A 25,203-nucleotide genomic window follows, 5' to 3' on the forward strand; every position below is an offset into this window, starting at 1 on the left:
CACACCAGAGATTATTCATGCACATGCTTAAGTGTCTGCAGGATCAGGACCTTAGGCCTCAGTTCAAGAAAGCACCTAAGCACATGTTTAAAGCTTTAGTGCTTTCCTGGATAGCAGTGCTTTCCTGATTCAGGGCCTCAGTTCAGAAAAAAGGTAAGAGTTTTAATTTGAAGTTCAGAGAGCTCTGTTTTCATTATGGCTCATAAGACCACAATTCACAATTAAAACAAAGCAAAGAACCATGTGGCCTTGATAGAAGAGATTAAATTATTTTAATATTTTATAAGGAGTTTAAAGTGCAACAGTTACATTTTGAAAAGTCAGTAATCAAACAAGGCTGACAGAGCACTTATTCAGAGTGAAATACATCCTGACACAGTAAGTTCTGCAAAAGACTTCTGTACAGCAATGGAATGTTTTTTGTTTGCATAAACATATATTACAAGTACAGAAGCCAGAGGTTAGTTTAACAAAACATCCAGAGGACATGTACATGCATTCATTCATTTCTGAGATAACTAGACGCTCAATTGCCACTCATTTCCATAAACTGCTTCCCAGTGAACTGTCAGATTAGTGCTCAGGATTTCACAGCCTGCCCTTCAAATGCTGAAAATTGTTATTTTATTGAATCAAAAGCATAAATAGAATTTATTCTCATCATTTCTAGCAGAGAGAACCTCAGCAATCATGAGTCTCACGAACAATGCTGAAAATGACTTACAATACACACAACAGTTTAGTACACAGTATTAAAAAGACCCTATCTGAACTGGGGATTTATCAGGCAATATAAAAATGATAGGTTTCAGCAAGTAAACACCATTCTGATGAAGAGCTGGTAGTAAAATTATTTTAATACCTGAGAAATATCACCGAGTGTTCACTAACTGTATTGAGGGAGGGAAAGGATACAGCAATTGTATAGTAGAGAGTAACAAACATTATTATGTAAACTCTAACAAACAGGTTGTGTACAAAAGATTTAATTTAAAAATTGTTTGTTTCTCACAGACACCAAAAAATAGAAGGGCCAGATCCTCAGCTGGTATAAATCAACATAGCTCCACTGAAGAAAATGGGGGTGATTGCAGGTAGGATCTGATTCTTAGATTCTAGAAGATCCAAAATTTTCAGAAAGGTAGAAAGCTGCTTACCTGCTTTAAACTCCCGAGAAAGATAACCCATGCCTGTAATCTATAGGTTTCCTTTAAGCATGGGTACAGAACTCCCAAGTAATTTCAGTGGGAGTCTGACTCACTTAAGGACTGCAGAATTTGGCCTCTTGTTATCTCTGAGCATGAATTCAGATAGAAACGTTATACAAAGAAGATGAAGTCAAAATACTTTAAATCTATTAATCCACCAAATAGCTGTAAGATTGAAAACATTGTTGCCCAAAAGCCAGTACCTTTTTTGGTCTCTGGGCAAATTCTGTTCAGCAGTAAGACTTATTTGCAAAGTGTATGGGGGGGGGCGCTTATGCTAGTACACAGATAGGAAATATAACTTGTCTTTACAAAAAAAAGGGGTTATTGCATATAATCTGAAGAGGAATGAGTCCCTAGTTAGCAGGAGAGTCAAGCCTCTAATTAAACTATTCTGCTTACAAAGTGAAGTCCAGTGCCATTCTTTGGTCACAGTTGCAGAAATGTGCTGCCGGCTACCTTAACACAGAGGGCCTGATCCTCCCGTCTGGCAGAGCTGACCTTAGTGTAGGACTGGTGGGATGTGAGAGGGGCACAAGTCTTCAAGAATTCACAAGTCTTGAGTCTTCCTGATCCTAGTGCCTCCCTGGTGCTATTCAGACACCCACCCACAGCACAGCTTAGAACAGCCCAGATGTTCAGTGCTGCTCTAAATTGTACCCAGCTGTTCACAGCCTTAAGGGGCCATTCCAGCAGCTGGGTAGAGTCAGAGTGCAGTGACTGGCCCCATGCTCTTTTCCCTAGGGATGGGGTGCAAAGATGAGAAGCATGCAGCTGTCACTGGCTCTATATCACCCAGGGATTCCCTGAGTAACTAGTTAAGTTGGCTTCACGGTCCTTTTTCACGTGCTGAAGCTGCTCAAAGAAGTACTGAGGATCTGGCCTAGAATGTTGAGGGAAAAAAATCATATTGGTAGAAAACACTAATCACTGAATTCAGAATTTAACTTAAGGATGAGGGTGGTCTCTATGCTCATTTCTATCTATTCAGGCTTTAATACGTTTCAGAAAAGCCAAATGCTTAACACTTATTTTTAAGTTTATGGGAAAGTACTATACATTTTACATATAATTCTGATGTGCTCACAATTATTTGCATTTTCCTGGTTATTTTGAGTACTAACAAATACTCTGTATCTTAACGCCAATCAATGTTAACAAATGTGGTTTATGTTATCAACTAAAGACTAGCATGAAGCTTGCTGGTATGAGACAGCATCTTCGCTTTATATTGCTAAATCACTAATTTTACTTCTTCTTGTTCCACAACAGATTTGTATTTGTTTTTATTACACATTATTGGCAAAATGTGAACCCTAGTTCTGGGGTGCCCATACTGACACACCTAGAGGTGAAATCCTCACCTCCACTCTGGCCCCTTTACACTGAGTAAAATGGACTGGACAGGCATAAAGAAGCTTGAAAGCCCCAGTTCCAGCTAAGCAAGGTTTCCTCCGGTGCAGGCTTTGCACAAGACAGCCATAAGACTGCCTTGTGAGGATCCTCTCACAAACCCTGACATAGGGGATGTACTGAGAGCGGGTCCAGGAGTGGGAGGGGTGAATTGGAGGACAGGGCCATGACATGCAGTACTGTCAAGATTCCAGGTAGTGCTGTGACCCATTGGTAGGGCCCTACCAAATTCACGGCAGTGAAAAATGCATCACGGACTGTGAAATCTGGTCTCGCCCCATGAAATCTGGTCTTTTGTGTGCTTTTACCCTATACCATACAGATTTCACACAGGAGACCAGCATTTCTCAAATTGGGGGTCCTGACCCAAAAGGGAGTTGCAGGGCAGTCACAAGGTTATTTTAGGGGGGGTCATGGCATTGCCACCCTTACTTTTGTGCTGCCTTCAGAGCTGGGTGGCTGGAGAGTGGTGGCTGTTGGCCGGGTACCCAGCTCTGGAGGCAGCACCCCACCAGCAGCAGAGCAGAAGGGTGGCAATACCATATCATGCCACCTTTACTTCTGCACTGTTGTCTTCAAAGCTGGGCGGCTGGAGAGTGGCAGCTTCTGACTGAGGGCCCAGCTCTGCAGCAGTGAGGGTGGCAACACCATACCATGCAATCCCTACTGGTGGCAGCTCTGCCTTCAGAGCTGGGCTCCCGGCCAGGAGCCACCGCTCTCCAGCTGCCCAGCTCTGAAGGCAGCATCGCCACCTGCAGCAGCACAGAAGTAAGGGTAACAGTATCACAATCCTCCCTACAATAACCTTGTGTCACTGCCCACGGGTCCTTTTTGGGTCAGGATCCGTACAATTACACCACCATGAAATTTCAGATTTATATAACTAAAATAATGACATTTACTATTTTTAAAATCCTATGACCATGAAATTGACCAAAATGGACCGTGAATTTGGTTAGGCCGTACCCATAGGGCAGTGCTGGGAGTCTAACATAATTTCCGTAGCCCTGGGAGGTCTAAGTTATTCTGGGGACCGTTTCAGTCCCTGGAGCAGCCAAAGATCAGGACAGTGCAAAGATGGTTAAGGCCGCCTTAATCACCCTCCCCTTAGATTCAGAGTTATCTGCTACACTTCTTAGAGGGGCCACACAAAATCTCACCCCTAGCATGTGATTTGTCAGATGTTCTGCAGCTCCCTCTGATTTCATTTAGTGCTCTAGACACCCAACACCTCTGAAAATCAAGCCCTATGTGCCTCAAATTGGGCACCCCCCCCCAAAAAAAAATCAAAGGATCCTGTTGAAAATATGGGCCTCTGTGTATGGCATTTGTTATACTTCTGAAATATAGGGAAATAACACCCTGCTCCTGCAAACCAATTAGTGTTCTGTCCTGGATTTTAATGGGAACAGGATTGGACCATTAAAGTGAAAAAAAAAGTTGGCTGCAGAGCCTGCTTAAAAGAGTTTTTTTTCCCCCTCAGCCTAAATGATATATATTGCAAGGAGAGAGAAAAAAAAACCCACTGTAATTTAAGAAGATTGAGAGTCATCGATTGGGAAAGAGTTTATGGCTTTAGGATGGGGGTGGGGGGGCCTGATTCTCAACTGCCCTGTATCTCATGTGGTCATTGATAGTAGTTTTGTGGCAGCACTTTGCATTGACACTAGTGCTTTGGTAGCACTTTGCACTGGTGGACATAACACAAGGTGCAGGGCAGTTGCGAATCAGGCCACGTCTTCTCATCCCCTTAGTCACTAATGATTTTTCCAGTTAAACTAATGTGTTCATTGGGGCAGAGTACGATTTGGTTCACAGCGTGTTACATTTGTCTTTCCTCTAGAACCATGTTCCAAGAGAGGAATGTGTTTATTCTGGCACGTAGACAGTGGCTCTTGAAATGGGAAAGGCTGATCAATCTAGTGTGACATATCACTTTCTTCAGACTTTGGGAATGCTTCCTCCCTTTGTATTTCTGTAGTAAAGAACTCAGCAGCATTTGGGCTGAAATGGTCTATGTTTTTCTACAGGACTATTTGTATTAGATCCTCCAGTGTGCAATATTCACTTCACCGCAGGCAGATTTTGGCCCTAAGTCTAGCAGAGCTGACCAAGAGAGGTACAGCCTTGTATATGGGAACTCTCTGCTGGTGTAGAGCCAAGGGAGTGGCTCCTTCACTCTCCTTCCCCTCCCTGCTGTTGGGATACAGGTTTGGCTGAGGCTTCTCTACACTTAGCTGATCCTTCGAGGCTGACTTAAGCTACACCAAGGGGCCAGACCACCATACAGCCAGACCAGCATTGGGGGAGCAGATCTTTGCACATCCTCACTTGCCCCTGCTCCACAAGAGCTGCACCATTCCATAGCAGAGGATCTGGGTTTTCATCTCTCAGTAGCATATTCTCAAGTAAAAATTGTTATAAAGTATATTTCTGTGACCACAGCCGCCAAGTATAAGAGAATTCTTAAAGTTCCAGGACCCAGTTCTCCTCTTGCTGAACTGAAGCCAATGGAGCCAACACTGATATAAGATAGCAAAGAATCAGGCCCTCAGTATGTGATACTGAAGAGCTGGTTCCAACAAACAGCTCTGGAACTCTTGTCATAAGTTACCGTGTCTTGCTTCCTAAAACTACACAACACACTTCCCATCTAATCCAAATTAAGTGTTAGGTGTTAGAATAAGGTTAAAACAGAAATATCCCTGAGGCTGGCTATGTATGGACCAAATCAGGGTAACATTCACAGCTCCCAAATTCGTCCCAAGTAAAGCAATAAAGGCCTCAGCTAACTGGAAAAGCATAATTATTACAGCTATAACAATTATTATATTTGCATATTTAACAAACTGGAATAAACTAATGTTGTATGAGCACTTCAGTTTGATTTCTCTCTCTCTCTATATATATATATATAGTAAAACTAAGGATCATCTTTTATCACTGCAAGTAGCAACACATTTTAAATGGAGGGAAACTTTCTATATTACAATAGAGATTATATCATATTGGTGCCTAGTATTGGTGACAAAGTAAGATATTGCTTAGAAGTTAAATATTTTAGAGAGGTAGGCCATAACCAGAACCTCAAATCCAATTCCTTGAAGCCCCCCCCCTACAGTTTAGGTATGGATTTGGATCTCAAACAGTAAGGACCCTCTCTCTCAAGAACAGCTGATCACAATAGTTAAAGATGGTAGAAGTCTCAGAAAATCAGTGACTCCATCCTTGCATCATTTTGTCCTAAACACTTGTGAAAACAGCTTGCAAGATTTCAGTGCAAGTGACTTTCAACCATGGGCCTAAGTAGAAGTCAAATCAAACAGCAGCCTTAAAACTAAACTGGATTCAGATACTACCCCTTTGGACTGTCCCTAATGTTTTACAAGACAGGTTGATACAAATGGCAAAAATTATACCACACATTCCTTCAAAGAATGTAATCATTGAAGTTTTAAACTTCACTGCTTATTGGAAGGACATGCTGGCCCTAAATATGGTTTTAAGTGGTCATTTACCTTTTCCAAATAAAACTACTACTTGAAAGGCTTTAGTCAGAAATTAACTCTCATCAACTGGAGTCTAGGGTTTTGTTTTATTTATTAATAGTTTAATCCAAATTTTAGTGTTAATAGTTTAGGGTGGGATTTTCAAAACTGCTCAGTATTGGCTGAACGCTGCTCCCACTGACGTTATTGGTACAACTCCCATACAATTTTGTGGGAGCAGTTAGGCCAATATCAAATGCTTTTGAAAGTCTCACCCTTAAACTTTGCCACATCTGGAGAAAAAAGATTAAAGGCCAGAGATAGAAGGGGAATTTTATAACCATCATCATATGCTTATTGGGAATATATACACTTTAAATGGAGGAAAACTTTCTATATTACAGTAGCGATTATATTACATTAGACTCCCATGCATCTGACGAAGTGGGTATTCACCCACGAAAGCTTATGCTCCAATACTTCTGTTAGTCTATAAGGTGCTGCAGGACTCTTTGTCGCTTTAAATACGTTTGTAATGGCTACCAGGCTCCTCTACACCCCACACAAGCTGATACTCATTAGCATCCTGTAGATAATTTAGCCAAAAGACACAGTCATTCCATTCTGAACTGTTTGAGGAAAACTGTTCTTCTTCTCACTTACTCTTCTTTTACACCAGTGTAACAATTCTGGGTCCGATTTTCCTTTGTTGCCATCCTCTTCTGCAGCTCAGATAATGTATTTGGCTACTGCGGAATTTCCCATGCAGTGCAGAGCTGCCACAATGGTTCTACACTACCCGCCCTCTGCAGTCCACATGTGGAGACATGACTGGAAAAAAAACATCGTTGGAATACCACCATGGCAACTTATGGTTAAATGCATCCAGGTGCAAATTAAAGCCGAAGGGGGCACTTGGGACCTTACCAGACTGGCTCAGTGAAGACCGGGGGTTGACAGATCAATACAGACGCTCTCCAGAGCACGGAGCAGCATCTGACCATGCAGCCAGGCAATGAGCATTTCCCACAGCCTGGAGCTGAGAGGGAGGCGGCAGCTGCTGTTCCAGCTCCTCGGGGACAGGCTCTGTCAGCCAACAGTCACTTCTTACTCACCACAGCTAAGGGCGTCGGGTTCCTTTGGTGGGGGTGTGGAGCAGCCGTTCGTTTTCCTGTTTGCACTCTTTTGCCGTGTGAAAATCGGGAAGGGGAAGCAGAAGCCCCACTTCCCTCCTTAAATGACACCCAGTAGGGGAATCCAGGACAACAGGGTGGGGAGGCAAATGGTGACCAGAATCTCACTGCCAGGGTCTAGTCTAGCTCAAGGTCCAGCTCATTTTCTCCCCGCGCCACTGGCTCCCAGTCCGCAAAGAGGGGGAGCAGACATAAAAAAGGCGCCACCGACTGCAGCGCTTGTACTTACTGGGAGGCGCTTTGAGTCTTCAGTGGCAGCGGGTCCTTCACTCACACTGCGTCTTGGGCAGCGCTGAAGGACCCGCCGCCGAAGTGCGTCCGAAGACCCAGAGTGAGTGAAGGGCCCGCTGCCAAAGTGCCGCCGAAGACCCAGACTGCTGCTGGGCCAGTAAAATGTAAAAAGGAGCCTCTAGCCAGGGAAGGGATTCTCGGCCAGGGCTTGTGGGGCGCCTGCAGGGCCCGGGGCCTGGGGCAAATTGCCCCTCTTGTCCCCCTTTGGGCAGCCCTGCCTAAAAGTAGCAGCCACCAGAGCCCAAACAGTAGCCCCCTCCCTGCCACTCGAGGCCATGCCCCTGCCCCCCCTTCTCCCCAAGGTCCTGCTGCTATGCTGCCTCTTCCCCCCAAGACCCCGCCTCCCGCTCACTGCTCTCCGCTCCCTCCCCACGCTCACTCACCCTTACGGTCATTACAAAGGGGCAAGGCAGAGCCCTCCCATTTTGAAAAGTCCTGGGGTGTTGTTCCCCCCTGTTCAAGCACCCCTAGGGCCCTGCACTTCACACAGCTCTCCCTGATTTCAGCTGTTAGTGAGAGAGCCTCACTGCTAGGGCAGACTGGGCAGTTTGTTGGATGAGAGACGCTGTCCCAAAGCAGGACTAATGCTTAGACCTGATAATCAGTGATTTCAGATCTGTTGGTCTGCAGCAAGACTCTGCAGTGAGTCTTAACCAGCTCTGTTATTACACAGGGAAGAACAAAAGGGTCAAATGGGGCCTGGAACCCTTAAGAAGAATCCACCTCACTGAGTACAACACTTGTCGCTACCGGCTCTCAGCTCCACTGAGAATGTTTTGGGGTCACTCCTCGCCCTTATCAACCTAGGGGTCTTGGAGAATAACAGCTAACAGGTGCTCCAGTGGCACAACTAGCTAGTGCACAGTACTTATAGCGCAGTGCTGAGAGGAGCTATACTGAGGTTGTGTATTCAAACCTCCCATGGAGCACTAGCTTTCATTCACCAAGTGATGTCACCCCCTCATTTGTCCTGCGGAATGTAGAATCTGGCCCAGGGGACACTGAGGCAGGGGAAGAGACAAAAATGCCCCCTTCAACTATTACCTTCTCTCCAGAGCGCAGGTCAGAATCTACAATCATTTTTCCCCTACCAGCCCCTGTGCCAAGATCTCTCCCCTGGCGTCTGTACTATTGACAAAGACTAAGTGACAGGGACCAAACACTCAAATCCCACCTGGTGCGGGGAGCCAGGTTTGCTCTTCAAATTCTGTCGTTGATACATTTCCAGGCCTGGAAAAGGCCCAGAACAGCATTGAATGGGAAGCTGCCTGCAGAACAGTGACACTGCACAGAGCTCCTGTGGAGGAGGGGTGGGAATTCATAACATTTTGAGGCTTGTTTGGGAAATGAGCGTTTGCTGACAAGGTTTGTCTCTGTTCATATTTCCCCTTCAGGTGTTATGTTGAGGGATCTTTAGTATATTTCTTTGAGGTTAATAACTATCTCCTCAACTTTATTTACTCAACTTAAAAATTTGTGTCACCTGATTTTTGTATCTCCCTGTGAAAATACAACTGACACGTGTGGCTTTCTAGAAGGGGTCATGATGTTAAACTTGGGGAATTCAGTCTCTGTACTTCTGGGAGGGGGTTTTGCTTTTTTACAGCTGACTCACTGCCAGGCAGACAGGGCTGTTAGCTGCACCCACTGTCCTTGCCAGGGGCCCCTGCTGACCCCTGGGTGGCTGCACTGCCGTGCTGGGGTGACTCTGCAGGGGAAGAAGCTGCTGTGGAGCAATGTAGAGCAGGTGCAGGAAGGAGACGGGGTCAATATTCGCATTCTGAACTGCACAATTTTTCATATTTGGGAATGTCCAAGAACAATTCTAGGGGAAGGTGAATGCAGAGCAGTGACAGTGGAGGTATCCAGACCTCCAATGGAGGCAGCATGGAAATTAATAATGGGAAGATCATTTGCGAAACTTCACTTGTCTTCACTGACAAGATTTTTCTCTGTTCTTATTTCACGTTGTGGTGTTATTTAGAGGAGTCAGGATATATTTTTACTATATTAATTAAACACTTAATTTTATTTAATTGTAAGCAGAGTCAGGATAAGCTCTACCCTGACATCTGGTGGAAAGAATTTCAGAGAGTGTATTTGCATAGGCACGCCCACCCTATCCCAGACTGCCGAGCTGTGGGACTGCTTGGTGACAAATGACTCACCCTCAGTTGGGTGGTACTTGCTAGACAAGGGACATGGGTTCCAAATCCCAGTGAATTTAGAGCAGCTGGGGATATGTATCTGTGTGTGATGGTGTAGTCTGCTTGTGGAGCTAGAAGCACCATTTCCACCCCCTTCTCTTTTCACTGTGGAATGTCAGAATTGATTTTTTTGTTCCTTGAAGAATCTAAATACAGATTATGGAGATGAACTCACTTTTGGCTAACGGTGCACTAGCACTGAGGTTCCCCTACTAAGAGCTGAGATCACTGAGAGTTGAAATCACTAAAGAGCTGCAATTACTGAGCTGAGAGCACTGAGTACTGTGCTAGCTAGTAGGGGAGCCTGAAGCTATACTGTGGAACCGAGCAGCTGGTGGAGTGGAGCAGTTGTGGGGACGGTTGGAGCAGATCATGGGACAGCTGGTGGCAGCGGAGCCGCTGGCAGAGAAGAGTAGCTGTGGGATGGGTGGAGTGGCCCAGAGAGCTAGCGGAGCCGAGCAGTTTGCAGGGAGAACTAGAGCAGCTCATGGAGCAGAGCAGTTGGTGGAGCGGAGCAGTTTCTGAGGACGGCTGGAGGAGCAGAGGGGAGCAGCTGGTAAAGCGGAGCAGTTCGTGGAGAAGGCGGAAGCAGAACCCTTGGAGAGGCAGGGCAGTTGGCCCCGGACCACGTAAGGTGCCCCTTTCTACCCAGGCTGGGGGGAGGGACCTCTACAGATAAGCTCTCGAACTCTGGAGTGGCATTGACCAGAGACTTTTGGGTTGTTGGACTTTGGGGTGATTGGACTTAAAACCCTAAGGGGAAAAAGGACAGTGCCAAATGTACTTGGAGGTGGGTTTTTGTTTATGGTTTGTGTTATAACCCAGTTTGTGGTGTTTCTCCAATGGGATGCCGCATTGATTCCTTCCTTTATTAAAAAGATTTTGCTACACTCAGACTCTGTGCTTGTGAGAGGGGAAGTATTGCCTCCTAGAGGCGCCCAGGGGGGTGTGGTATGTGAGTGTCCCAGATCACTGGGTGGGGGCTCAAGCCGGTTATGCATTGTGTTACTGAAACGGAACCCCTGGATACTGAACCCGGCCCTTGTTGCTGCCAACTCAGAGAGGCAGAAGGGTTACATAATCAAGCCAAAAACTTAGTGTCACTTATTTTTTTCTCTGTCCTAGCAAGAATGAATTGAATTTTGTGACTTTCTGGAAAGTGCAGAGAGATTAAATGTGAGGAATTCAGTCTCAGTGTTTGTGAGCTGATGTTTTCCTCTCACAGGCCAGTGCCTGCATTGAAATACCAAGAGGAATCTAAGGGCTGGTGTACGCTGGGCACTGAACTGGAAGAGCGACATTTCTCAGGGTGTGAACCCCACCCCCCAAACCCATAGAGTTAAGGTGACCTAAGCCCTGATTAGATAGTGCTAAATAAAAGGAAGAATTGTTCTGTCCATGTAGCTATTACAGGGATGGGAAAACCCCTCCAGTCACTGTCTACTCCAGAGTGCTATAGCAGTGCCACAGCAGTGTTTGAAATGTAGACAGAGTGAAACTCGATCTGGCTCCAGTTCGCACTGTGGATGCTCAGGCACATACAGTATGTCTACACTAGGGGATTATTCCGATTTTACAGAAACCAATTTTTGGAAACAGATTGTGTAAAGTTGAGGGCACACGGCCACATTAAGCACATTAATTTGGCTGTGAGCACAGTTATGCCCCAATGTCACAGAAACTGGTAAATAATCCCAGTGCCCAGATGTGAAGGCATCTGAACTACAGACCACAGCAAACCTGGCCCCCAAAGCACAGGGGGGATTGGGGGTTTGTTCTCTTTGCTTAGCCATGTGCAGTCGCACAGAGAGCGCGTTTAAAAGTCTCTCCTCCCACAGAGCGGGAATGGGAAATGATTCTCAATTTGAAGCCTGATGTGAATGAGGATGTCTGGACCAAGGGGCCAGGGACTGGCCTTTGCTAGAGAAACAACCGTCAAGTTTTAGCAAATTAGGAAAAGTCAGCAAATAAGAACAACCTCAGGTATCAGTAACAAAATCCCACAGGGAGCAGTTTCTGGCACTACACCTGCACAACTCTGCTCCCCGCTCTTCTCGGGCTCCTGCTCTCTGCTTAGCTCAACGCCGCTCTGGCCCAGGCAGTTCCCGCTCCCATGGAGGATGGGACCAGGACCAGCTTTAGGAACTGCAGGACCCAATTCGAATACCTGGCAGTGGTCCAGGTCTTCAGCGGCACTTCGGCAGTGGGTCCTTCACTCGCTCCAAGTCTTCCATGGCACTGAAGGACCCGCCACCGAAATGCCACTGAAGACCTGGAGTGAGTGAAGGACCCACCGCTGAAGTGCCACTGAAGACTCAAGCTGCCACCAGATGAGTAAAAATTAAAAAGTTAGGCTCTCTTCTTTAAGGCGTGGGGCCCTTATAGGTGCAGGCATGGGGCCCTCTTAGGTGCGGGGCCCAGTTTGGGGGAATCGGGGGAATTGGCCTAAAGCTGGCACTGGATGGGACCCCCTGGCCTGGTGACTCCCTCATTACACTGCCTGGCCTGTCAGTCCAGCTAACTTGGAGCTTTGGCCTCTCCCCATTGCCCCTGGGGACTGTCAGTCTCAGGGACCTGATTTCCCACTGACCCTTTCCACCTCTATTGGTGCTAGGAACTAGCCAACCGACCCCCCCACCCCCCACCACCACACACACTAAGTTTTAGTAAAGAGCCAACAGTCCCTTACACAAGCCAGCCCTGTGAGGGTCACTGATGGCCAGAGAAGGCAGCACAAGCTGCTTCCATGGTGTAATGGGCAACACTTGGGACACTGAATCCTGCAATCTGAGTTCAACTCTCAGTGGGACCTGGTGTGGGCTTGTGGTAAAGCCCTGGAGCTCACAGTCCTCAGCTTCCCTGTCTCTAGTTGTACAAGAGTGAGTCTTTTCCCTCCTGCTGGGTGACTCACCCACGGGAGCCAGGTCTTTGGTCGTGATGGCCAAAATGGGTTGGGGCTCTAAAACTTGCCACCCTAGTTGCTGATTCCTGCAGTTTGACCTGGTGGTTGGGATTCTCGCTGCTTCAGCTGGTGCCCACAAGTTTGGCCCCTGTGCTTCCTGCCACACTTTTCCTCTGGCCCACATGGCGCTTGAAGAAAGGAGTGCCAGGGCTGGGATTAATAGTCAGGGCTTGGCAGGATAGAGGAAGAGCCCCAGGCTGGAGCCCCACACACCTTCCCTCCTCCGGGCACCTAGAGCAGAGGCAGCCCAGCTCTGTCTACTGGATACCTCAGCAGAGTAGGTGAGTTCATGGAAATACAGTCTGGTCCCAAAGCCTCCTCCAACCCTGCTCATCACTAGCTTTCAGGGGAGAGCTCATTCACACCTCGCTTACAAATCATCATTTGAAATTCTAAGGGTACATCTTCACTACCCGCCGTATCGGCGGGTAGCAATCGATTGCTCGGGGATCGATATATCGCGTCTCATCTAGACGCGATATATCGATCCCCCAAAACTCTTATATCGATTCCGTAACTCCACCAACCCGAATGGAGTTGCGGAATCAACAGGGGGAGCCGTGGACATCGATCCTGCACCGTGAGGATGGTGAGTAATTCGATCTTAGATACTTCAACTTCAGCTACGTTATTCACGTAGCTGAAGTTGCATATCTAAGATCGATTTTCCCCCGTAGTGTAGACCAGCCCTAAGGTTGGTCAACATTGCTGAAGCCAATGCACCGACATTGTCAGCAAACACAACAGCTGGGTGAGGAAACCTGGCTTTGTCCAGACTTTCCAAACCTATTTAACTTTCTCAAGTATAAGTATTTTTCATACGTTGTACCTGCTTTTAAAGTGTGTGTTAACGTTTCAATTTCCATTCAAATTTGCAACCAATGACAACATTGGCAGAGCTGCATGTAACTAGTTGACAACTGGGGGGGGTGTTGGGGAAATTCGAGGGAGGGGGTGCACAGCTCCCTGGCTGTGGGGCGTATAGGGAATGCCCAGTTTCACTGATTTGAGTCTCCTACTGCAGCACCTCAGTAGGTTACATTAGAGAGGAGCTGCAGGGTCTAGGCAGTGGGATGCCTATGCCTTTAAGAGCCCAGCCCTGGGAAGCCCATGCTGAGAGGTGCTGGCTGTGGGAGGGGAAATAAAAAAGCCCCTCTGCTCCCTGCCCCATGTTTGCAAACACTGGAGTCTCAGCCCCCCGGGGTAACTGTTACCTCTCTGCCTCTGCCTGTGCCGGGGTTTGACCCTCTGGCAGCATCTCTCCCTGGGCTTAACTCCGGCTCCTTCCCTCGTCCCTGATTTTGCCCTTCAGCCCCTCTCCTAACTCTGCCTCCAGCTGCTTGACCCACCCCCCCGACCAACCCATTTCCACCCCCTGCTCAGACCCTGGCCACCCTCTTCACTGATTTGCTCCCCTTTGCCCCTTGTTAATCCCTGTAAAAAGTAGGGGGTGCTGGGTCCCATTCTTGGTGGGGGGGGCTGGGCACCTGGCTCCTGCCTGCCCAATGCTCAAAGCACCCCCCACGATCTTGCGGATGTTTGCCAAGTTCTGCAGGGTCACCTGCAGTGGGGAGAGAGACACGGTTAGGGGGTGATGTAGCCAAGGATGCCTCACCCAACACTGAGATGCAGCCACCTCTGGGGTGGGTTGCACAAGTCAGCAAATGAATTTGCAACAGGAAACGCACTGAAAGGACCGAAGCAGCTGCAGGAAGTGGAGAAAAAGCAGGAGCCCTGGATCCTAGCCCTGCCCCTCCCCGACTCTACCCCCTAACCTCCACTTTCCTCCCAGAGTTGGGGGGAGAACCCAAGAGTCTTGATCCCCAGCCTTGCCCACCCCCATATTTCGATATGACTCCATCCAATAGCTGCCTCCCCAAATTGCAGGGCAGCACCACAGGGCACACCAGGGATCTGCCTGTTTGCACAGGATGGGCGACGCCAGTGCCCCAGGGTGCGGAGAGATGATGCTAAGGGAGAAGCAGGCAGCAGACAGCCTCCATGACAGAGAAAGAAGTTCTAGGGGGTGCCATGCTGCAAGGAGTGAGGGAGGTTGGCAGGGAATGGAAGGATCTTCCCTCACAGCAGGTGTGTCTGTCTCCCTGCCCCAATTCCTTCCCAGCCCGACCCCGGCCCAGGCTAATCCAGGCCTAGCTACCAGGGTTAAATTTGGCCTGGATTCCCCAGCTGCTGGTGGAGGGGAATGGGGCTGGGGAGCATGAGCATCTACTCTTCCTTCCCCAGACACAGTTACATGGGAACTGACCAAAGGAGCCTGCAGCACTGCTGCCTAGAGGAAACTGAGGCATCAGCCAGTGACAGACACATCATGGCTCTCCTCATCCTCATCCTCTTTTCCATATACAACCTGGCGAGGGGAAGGCGGTAAGCTCAGGGCAGTTGCACAGTTAACCTGTGGAACTCCTTGCCAGAGGATGTTGTGAAGGCCAAGACTATAACAAGGTTCAAAAAAGAACTAGATAAGATTATGGTGGATAGGTCCATCAAGGGCTATTAGCCAGGGTGGGCAGGGATGGTGCCTGTAGCCTGTTTGCCAGAAGCTGGGAATGGGCGGCAGGGGATGGATCACTTGATGATTCCCTGCTCTGTTCATTCCCTCTAGGGCACCTGGCACTGGCCACTGTCAGAAGACAGGAGGATACTGGGCTAGATGGACATTGCGTCTGAACTAGTCTGGCCGTTCTTATGTCTCCCTTGGCGCAGCAGTGACACCCAGTGGGCAGTCAGAGTAATGCACAGAAGGTGTTTTCCTTGGAGCAGCAGTGACACCCAGTGGCCAATCCAGGTAACACACAGAGCATGTTTCCCTTGGAGCAGCAGTGACACCTCGTGGTCATTCAGGGTAATGCACAGAAAGTGTTTCCATTGATACAGCAATGACACCCAGCGGTCAGGTGGTGTAATGCACAGCGTGTGTCTGCCTTCTAGGAGCAGTGATACCCACGGACCAGTCACGGTAAGGCGCAGAGTGTATTTCTCACCAAGCTGGGTAATGCACAGAGCATGTTTCCCATGGAGCAGCAGTGACACCCAGTGACCAGCAGGAGTGGCATCAGACTCTTCTCATTTGGTGGGGGACTGAGGTGGGTAGACAAAAAAAATTGGGGGGCTGTGCCCCCCCATCACCTGGCCCCTCCCATGCCTCTGCTCCTTCTCAGTTAAAGGCCAGGCTCATCTCCTCTCCCACTGGCCAGGGTTTACAGCAATACAACCTTTATTAAAATAAAATAGTGAACAGAGTTTACTTTAAATAAGCTAAATCTGTCCAAATTTTAGTATTAAATCCAAAGTTCTTAAAGATCCCATCAACAACCAAAACCTAAATGAAAATTTGAAACCAAAAACAATGCTTAATTTAAAACCCAAACGTTAAGAAAAACTTTGTTTTTAAAAATAAAAACTAACAAATGCCATAAATTAATAATTTCAACGTTTTATCAAAAAGGTGTGCTACAGCAGGATGATAAAATAACATCAAATAAATAAGCTTGAACACTAAAACCTCCTATAAAGGAACTGAATCCTTGAATACTGGCCAAATCTGTATAAAATATGCAGAACTATGTCAAAACTGGTGTTGCAGGTCAGCCATTCGAATCCAGCAAATGTCAATTAAAAGCTCCATTCCAACTAAAAAAACCAAAACAACCCAATAAACCAAAACAGTCACAACCTGAAACAAACCTGCACAGAAGCAAAATTAAACCTGTGCCAACATTGGAACAAATGATGTAAATGTCTAATTCTAACTTCTTGTTTCTCGCAGGACGAAAGTGTTTTGCACCCCAGTAACCAGGCTATCACTGCAGCTTTCCTTTCAAGAAATAAGATTTTTTCCAAATATAAATTGCCCTCAAATTTCTCTAAGTTAAATTGAAATTGTATCTTTGCACTAATATCCCAAATGTGCAAGTCCATCCCCTCAGAGCAGCCCCACACCCTGAGCCCAGGGGAGAATCCCAACTGGTTTGGGCATTTGTAACCCTGGGGCCTGAAGCTGATGCGAGAAAGGGAAGTGAGCCATCTTGGAGCTTTCCGATACCACCTGCTGGGAGCACAGGGAATTGACTGAGCGACGTCCTGGCTGATTTTGACCTTGTTCTCCACCAGCAGGCTCCACTGGAGAGCTCGGGAGTGACTTGACCATGGGAGCACCCTATGTACATATTAAAAGCTGGCATTTGGGGGCCATTGGGGTGAAATGTGGGTACTTTTGGGGTTGGGTCCCACATGTGAAGGGATGTGGACAAATTGGAGAGGGTCCAGCGGCGGGCAATACAAATGATTAGGAGGCTGGGGCACATGACTTACGAGACCCTACAGGCCATATCCGGTATGTTAAGCTAAGGCAAAGTTAGCATATCGATATTGTGACCTTTTACTAAGAAAGCAAAGTTGTCCTGTATCTTGTTACTTAAATAGATAAGTACTCACGCCTATCTAAGACCTTTATCTAGACCAATCGACAATGGAGAATGGCATAGGGTTTTTTTTTTCAGTATTATACCCACAGACTTAACAGGTACACCACAAGGGAACTTATGTGCATATGTACATGTCATCAACATGCACAAACATACTAGCCTGTGAAGTAAGCGTACCCTAACGTTTTGTGGGTGAGGAATGAAATTTGGACATAGGAGGAAGGATTTCCGGTGCTTGTGCCCTATAAAAGAGGTAACCCACCTCACTAGAGCACTTCACTCTATCATTCTGACTTACTTCCTCCACTCTCTCTCTATGTACTAGCAGTAGGCTGTACTTGTTCTTAAACTTTAAGTTTCAAGGGAACTAGGCTAAGCTCCGTTTCCCTAAGTTTTTATTCTTTGAGAATAAAATTGAGAACTGAACTGCAAGGCTGGTTCTGTGTCTCTTACCACCAGGTTATCAAGGAAGGGTGTGAATACATTAACCAAAACTTTGTTGCATATAATGCCTTATGTATCTTTTGAATAGCAGTAATGCAACTGTAACTTTGTAACTCAATTAAATTAAATAAAATGTAAGCTAATAAATTAAATTTTCATCATATTATCCAAATTAATATTATTAGTACACCCTAAATCAGGCTACATGGGACAGAGAGTTGGAGTGCAGGGGGATGAGGGCACTGGCCCTGGGAGTGCAGGCTCTAGAGTGGGGTTAGAATGAGAGGTTCAGGGTGCAGTAGAGGGCACAGGGTTAGGGCAGAGAATTGGGCTGTCAGGGCTCTGGAACAAGACTAGGAAAAACAGAACTGAGGTGAAAGAGGGAGATCAGGCTAGAGCAGAAAGTGGTGGGGGAAAGAGAAGTTTGAGCTGTAGGTGGGAAGAAAAAACTCCCCCCCCCTTCTTATCAGGGCATCTAAGAACTAGGTGAGAGACATCTCTTCCCCACTGCAATAGCAACTCCAAGGGGCCTGGGCTGAGGGGAGAACTCCTCTTCTCAGCAGCTCCAGCTGGTTTGGGCTATAGACATCTTGCCTCCACAGATCTGGTGTTCTTGGGCTGGGACAGGGGAGGGACTCCTCTCCTCTCCATTTGGGACATGGCGGGATGAGAGATGTGACAGAGCTTTACGGGAAATCATTATTTGCCTGATTCTTGTGCCAGTCCTAGTCTCTGCTGACCCAAACAAACCGTTTATCCTGCATGCTGATGCCAGTTTGGAGGGTTTGGGAGCAGTCCCGTACCAGGAAGTGGAAGGCAAATGTAAATCTGTAGCCTTTGCCAGCTGAGGACTGTCTGATAGCAAAACTTGCTATCCCATCCACTAGCTGCAGTTCTTGGGCTTGAAATGGGCCATCACTGAGAACTTTGGAGACTACTTGTGTGGTGCTCAGTTTCAGGTATGGACAGAAAACAATCCACTGACTTTTGTGTTAACAAGGGCTAAGCTGGATGCTGTAGGGCAGAGATAGGTGGCTACTTTTGCTAGCTGTGACTTCAGCATTCAATACCAATGATTTGGTATAATAGGGAGTGTGATTTGCCAGGACCATCAATTCTTGGCTGTGGGGAGGATGTAAGCAGGGTCAGAATGAACTCTACCCTGACATCTGTTGGTGATGTGTTGTAAAAGTCTTTTGTTGCTGATGTGCATGGTCACACTCATCCCACATTGCATGATGGGGGTGCTTATCCAAATGGTCATTTCGGCTGCTGTGAGATCCCCAATCTCTTCCTCATTAGGGCAGGAGTAATAAAGTGTAGTTATCCTGGTGATATGAATTAAGGACAGTAGAACGGTCCTTAGCAGTTCATGCTTTTGAGAGTCACCCGAACCTACATATATCTCATTAGGCAAGGGACATGGGTTCCAAAGCATAGTGAATTAAGAAAGATTGAAAATGAATATTTAAATGTAGTACTATGGTTCTTTTTTGATGTTTCTAACTGCAGATTTTATGGCTTTTTTTCTTTTCCAGTTTAAAAATGAAGCTTTTTGTAATTGTGTTACAAATTCAGTTCTATGCTACAAACCTAAGATCACTAATAGTTAAGTATAAATTTTAGATGTATTTAGAGTGGGGGGTTCTGATCTCACTTACACAATGAAAGTTGTAAGCAACTTCACAGTTAGGTAAATGGTCTTTTCCACTCTGACTGCAAGGAAATTTTGCAGGTTGGACTCAGGGATTGCAGTGGGGGGCAGGACTGTTGTGGCACATGCCCCATCTCTGCAACCAACATTTGCTACCTCACTCCATAATGCCACACACAGAGCAACCTTTTACCTCTCAGAACCAGAATATATCACAGAAGAGACCTAATGGCATAAGCTTAAGATGAGGGACTGCAGCACTAACAGCAATTTTAAGAGATTCAAAAATGTCTGTTTTTACACACCAGGAACAGCAGCAAGGAAATCAGCTAAAACAAACACAGGCAGCTAAACACCTATTCTTATCTCCCACATGCTTCTGGCATTTGGAACCCATACCTCTTAATGGTGAGTACTTTTCAGGCGAGGGTGAAGCTGAAGGCTTAACTGAAAACAGTTTAAGAAGTGCTACCGTCTCTGGCACTCAGCTATCCAGGTCCCAATGGGGTCCAAACCCCAAATAGATCCCTTTTACCCTGTAGAAGCTGTAAAATCCTGTGACCAGGGCAGCTGCCTAGCAGACTGCGCATCTGCCTGCCAGTGCGAGAGCGCATAAGGTGCTAATCCAGATAGTGGTGGCTGGGTGGCAGTAGCCATGAAGAGCCAGCAGAATGGTGCAGCAAAAGTGTGCTGGGCCCATAACCCAGAGATTAATGGATCAAAGCCATCCTCTGCTACATGTGTGCTTGCTTCTTTTCCAGCAAGGCAGTGACCAGCAGAGCACCAAGAGCCTAGGCCATGAGGCTACCTGGACTGAAGGCAAGAGGCAGGCCTGGGTATGGCGAGGGCCTCCTGTCCTGGAATGAGGCTGCAGTGCTTCCTGGTCCCCTTTTCCCACCCACACTGGCAGGCAGCGTGTGCTGCGGGAGAACAGGAAGGAGGCTCTCGGGACACCAGGCAGTGCTGTGTGTGTGGCTGTCAGGGGAAAGAGCCTAGGCTCCTGACTCAACCTGCCATTGACTCGCGTGGCTCTGCATGCTGTCAGCCAGGGCAGGCAGGCTGCGGACGTGACTCAGGCGTGAGCAGCATGGCCGCGCTTTCCTGACAAGGCGTGAGGCAGGCCAAGAGCTTTGCACAGCCTACAGGGAAGTGGGAGGGAGGCGTCTTTGAGCCAGCGTGTCTCGTCTGCTTCTCCCTTACCACCTGGGCGGAGGCGGGGAGGGAGCGAAATGTTCCAGGCTGAAAGTTTTTGTGCTCGGCTTTGAGGATTAAGCCTGAGCCTCTGGAACAGCTGCTGGGAGATGGATTTCTGAATGGCATCCAGCCCGGTCTTCGGGCCACTAGCTGAAAGCACTGAGACTAAGAGGCAGCAAAATGGGACCTTTGAGGCTCCCCGCAGGCAGGGCCGGCTTTAGGAAGTGTGGGGCCCAATTTGAACATATTCGGCGGGGCCCCGGCAGGGATGACTAGAAAAAAAACCATGTAAAAAAAAGCCTTTCATTTCTTAGCAGCCGGTTCCCTGTAAAAAGTTCTGATTTAAGGGATGTGCCACAGTATGTATTTTTTGTACCAATAGGGTTACCATACATCCGTATTTTTAAAAATTCCTCCCAGATGGTCTATTTAAGAACCAAAAAGCTGGACATGTCTAGGAAAATACGGATATATGTTAACCCTACCTAAAGTTCTTTTTTAAAAAGATGGGCCTGAACTAGAAATGAGCTCCGTTTCACATGTGTGGGTCCCCGCCACTCCGTGGGGGTGTGCTAGGGTGACCAGATGTCCCGATTTTATAGGGACAGTCCCGATTTGGGGGTCTTTTTCTTATATAGGATCCTATTACTCCCCACCCTGTTCCAATTTTTCACACTTGCTGTCTGGTCACCTTAGGGTGTGCACATGTGTGGGTCACAGCTGTTCACTGCCCCTCTCATTGCAGCAGGTGTGCAGGATTACTGCCCTGGGAACTGCAGGGCACCAGTGGGCATGCGGCTGGCTGGAGGCAGGGCAGGGGCTGACTGGCGGTAGGGTCTGGCTGCAAGCAGGGCAAGGCGTGCGGGGCTGGCTGCAGACAGGACAGGGGGTGCAGGACTGGCTGCAAATGGGCTGGCTGCTGACAGGGCAGGGTGTGTGGGACTGGCTGCTGACAGGGGCTGGCAGCAGGCAGGGGGATGTGGGGTGGAGTGGGCTGGTTGGCTTCAGGCAGGGCCTCAGGGGAGTGCGCAGGGGTTGGCAGGCCTGGAGACAGAGGAGTGTGGGACTGGCTGGCTTCAGGCAGGGGGGTGCGGCAGGGGTTGACTGGAGACAGGGCACGGGGTGCAGGGCTGGTGCAGGCAGCGCAGGGGGTGCAGCAGGGGCTGGCTGCGGGCAGGGGTGCGGGTACAGGGGGTACAGCCTACCCTGTACGGTAAGTGCTCCCTCCTTCTCCTCCACCAAGGTAGCAGCAGCAGCCCAGGGCTCGGGGGCTATTTAAAGGGCCCGGGGCTCCCCTGCTTCCACCGCCCCAGCCCTTTGAATAGCCGCGGGAGCCCTGAGGAAGCGGCAGGGCTCTGGGGGCTATTTAAAGGACCAGGGTGGCAGAGGCAGCTGGAGAACCCTGCTACCCCAAGGCTCTGGGGGTTATTTAAAGGGCCTGGGGCTCCCCTGCTTCCACCGCCCCAGCCCTTTAAATAGCTGCGGGAGCCCTGGGGAAGTGGCAGGTCTCCGGGGGCTATTTAAAGGGCTGGGGCGGTAGAAGCAAGGGGAGCCCCAGACTTTTTAAATAGCCCCCTGGGGAAGTTGGGCCACCCTGGTACAGTGCACCAGCAGGGCTTGGGTGCAGGGCCCAATTCAAGGAAATTGGTTGAATTGGCCTAAAGCCAGCCCTGCCCACAGGCTTCAGGAAAGCAAGGAAGTAGCACAGGCTTATCACTGTCCCTGGGTGGGCTTGAACCACCATCCTTTCAGTTAAGAGCCAAACGTCCTGACCCATTGCACCACAGAGACACAGACAGGCCAGGCTGTATGGAGCACAACAGTCAGGAATCAGCTCAGGGTCCGGTCTAGCACATGGATGCAGTGGTTGGACAAGTAACAGCAAGGTACTGGACTGGTGCGGAGTGAAAGATCTGTGGGAAGGAACCGAAAATAGCACTGGGGCTGCAGTACAGCGCTTGCATACACTTTCTTCGGCCTGTGTTGCTGGAAGAGTTAGCAGGGCAAGCTTGTTAGTCACAGGTCAGGGGGTGAGTTTATGCAAATTCTGGACTCTGGGACCACAGCTGGGGTGGGACGGGCACAACTTTTGTGGTACATGCACCATCTCTGCAATCAACCTTTGTTACTTCACTCTATAATAGCACACACAGAGCAACCTTTTACCTTTCAGTACCAAAATATACTGTGGAAAAAATCTAACGGCATAAGTTTAAGACGAGGAACTTCAGTACTAACAACAATTCCAAAATATTCAAAAATTCCTCTGTCTTTAGACACCAAACACAAAATCAATCAAACCAAGCACATACAAGCAACCAACAAACAAACATCAATCCCTACTCCCAACACACTTGGGGGATTTGGAACCCATACCCCTTAATGATGAGTCCTTTCCAGGCGAGGGGCAAGCTCTCAGGCCTCAAATGCCAGGTACAGTTACTCTCTCCCTGATCCAAACTAAACAGGAAAATACACTTCATTATTCCTGCCCCAATAACAAAGAGACGGGGGATCCCACAGCAGCTGAAATGACCATTTGGACAAGCACTCCCCTCATGCAATCTGGGGTGGGTGTAACCATGCAAATGACATCAGCCCCAAAAGGCCTTTACAACAGATCACCAACAGATGGCAGGGTAGAGTTCATACCGACCCTGCTTAAACTAGATTGTGGCAAAGATTAAAAAACACTGAATGTAAAAACTCACCAAACGCGGGTGAATCCATTCTCATTGTCGTACCCGCTTCTTAAATTCCACACCTGAACGTAGCCCTCACATGGACAACATACCCTCCTAACTCAGTGTCTGTACGTTAACCTTTTACCCCCAGTCGGGGCTATTGCAGATTCTGTATTCCTTACACCACCCAATCTTAAACCGAACTTCGCACCCCCTGGGTAATCTGTACATTGTTCCCTGATCACCAGAAACTTCTGCGCCTAAACGCTGTACCGTACACCTTTTTCTTCTTTGAACGTCATCTTACTAAAATGTTGACATTTGTTTGAGATCCCGGCTCCTGTTCCTTTGCAAGGCGTGTGCCTTTGCTCTGGGTTTTAGTCTGCTAATACAGCGGGGGCAGGGTGGGGGCCGAATGAGCCAAAGGCGCTTGCCTGCTGCAGACACGGATCCAAGGCTGAACCTCGTCCCCCACAAGCTGAAGGCTTAACTGAAAACAGTTTAAGAAGTGCTCCCGTCTCCGGCATTCAGCTACCCAGCTCCCAATGGGATCCAAACCCCAAACAGATCCTTTTTACCCTGTAGAAGCTGTAAAATCCTGTGACCAGGGTAGCTGCCTAGTAGCCGGCGCGTCTGCCTGCCAGCGTGAGAGCTCGTAAGGCACTAATCCAGATAGAGGTGGCTGGGTGGCAGGGGAAGTAAAGAGCCAGCAGAGTAGTGCAGCGGACGTGTGCTGGGCCCATAACCCAGAGGTCAATGGATCAAAGCCATTCTTTGATACATGAGCACTTGTCTCTTTTCCCTCTGGGCCTTCAAGCGATCAAAACCCTCGGCTTGCGGGCCCAGCTCTGTCTGCCATGCGCCTGGGCAGCAGCAGGACAGTCTCAGGAGAGCAGCTCCCACCCATTATCTCTTGTAGTGGAAAGAAAGTAGAATTGTGGTTGGACTTTTGCTATTTCTGTTCAGGGAGTCAGTGGCTGTGAGGCAACCCTTACTGATAATGGCAGGGGAAGAGTTCTCTCTTCTGCATTGATGCTGCAATTTTTTGTTGTGCCCTTTCTCCCCCCCCGCCCCCCTTCAATGCAGGCAGGTAGGCTTGGTGGCTTGGGGATGTGGGTCAAGCCTGGTTTCTTTTGGCAGACACCTGGTTGAGAACTGGTGCTCTACGGTCTTGACTAAACTGACCAGCCCTAATGTCTGTAGCCTCGTCTCATACTTTGGAAGCCTTTTATTTACCCCTTTCCACTGCAGAAATGACTATTTAGTCCTACTCTTTCTTTCCAAGCTGCTAACCAGTTACTGATCCATGAGAGGGCTTGAGCCATCTGGAGTAGCTTGTGACTGCGAGTGGCAACCTCAGGACAGACTGTTAAGAAGCAGAGCACAATCCCCAAACTGGTTGTGTGTTCTAGACTTACGTTTCACCAAGTGTCAGGTTCTGGATGACATCCCTTTTATGACTTTTTAAAGCAAACTTGCTATTTTTGCATCATTTGAGCGTTCTATGCAGAGGACTAGAAATGTTTCTATTAACCTGAATGTTAGATCATTTTAACATTGGCTGGAATCACAATGTTAAATTAGTTCTTATGACTTTAATAACTGATACTTCCTCTATCTCAGGACTAGTTATTAAACTGATTTTTGGACTAGGGAGATGGAATAGCAGCTTCCTCCATCCATTGCACACATCACCCTGTTATTGTGGCACTGAACCCCCAGGAGCGGTGGACCTCCCTATGGGGAGAATATCGTGATTGAAGAGCAGCGAAGAAAAATGGTGTTGTCTGTGTTCCCATTTGGTTTGTTCTGAGTATGGTTTTGAGTCATTTGTAACTCTTTCGTCAGTTATTAGTAACATCTTATTATCAGGCCTCTGAACTGAAAGGCTGCTCTTGCAGGTTTTACTTTGTCGTTGTTTGTAGGTCAAACAGCCGCTTTCTTAGGCCTCGTCTACACTACGCATTTAAACCGAATTTAGCAGCATTAAAACGAATTAACCCTGCACCCGTCCACACGA

General features: G+C 48.0%; 2 non-coding genes and 1 pseudogene across 2 annotated transcripts; 2 read left to right on the forward strand and 1 right to left on the reverse strand.

Annotated features, from left to right (window-relative positions):
- Positions 1 to 25,203, forward strand: part of LOC127046625 (zinc finger MYM-type protein 1-like) — a 398,827-nt pseudogene that overhangs the window by 106,268 nt on the left and 267,356 nt on the right.
- On the reverse strand, positions 22,217 to 22,290 carry TRNAK-CUU (transfer RNA lysine (anticodon CUU)). Its single transcript has one exon. It is a non-coding gene; the product is annotated as a tRNA-Lys (tRNA).
- On the forward strand, positions 24,729 to 24,921 carry LOC127043403 (U2 spliceosomal RNA). Its single transcript, XR_007772255.1, has one exon. It is a non-coding gene; the product is annotated as a U2 spliceosomal RNA (small nuclear RNA).

This window comes from Gopherus flavomarginatus, chromosome 1, assembly GCF_025201925.1.
Source record: "Gopherus flavomarginatus isolate rGopFla2 chromosome 1, rGopFla2.mat.asm, whole genome shotgun sequence".
Taxonomy (NCBI): Eukaryota; Metazoa; Chordata; order Testudines; family Testudinidae; genus Gopherus; species Gopherus flavomarginatus.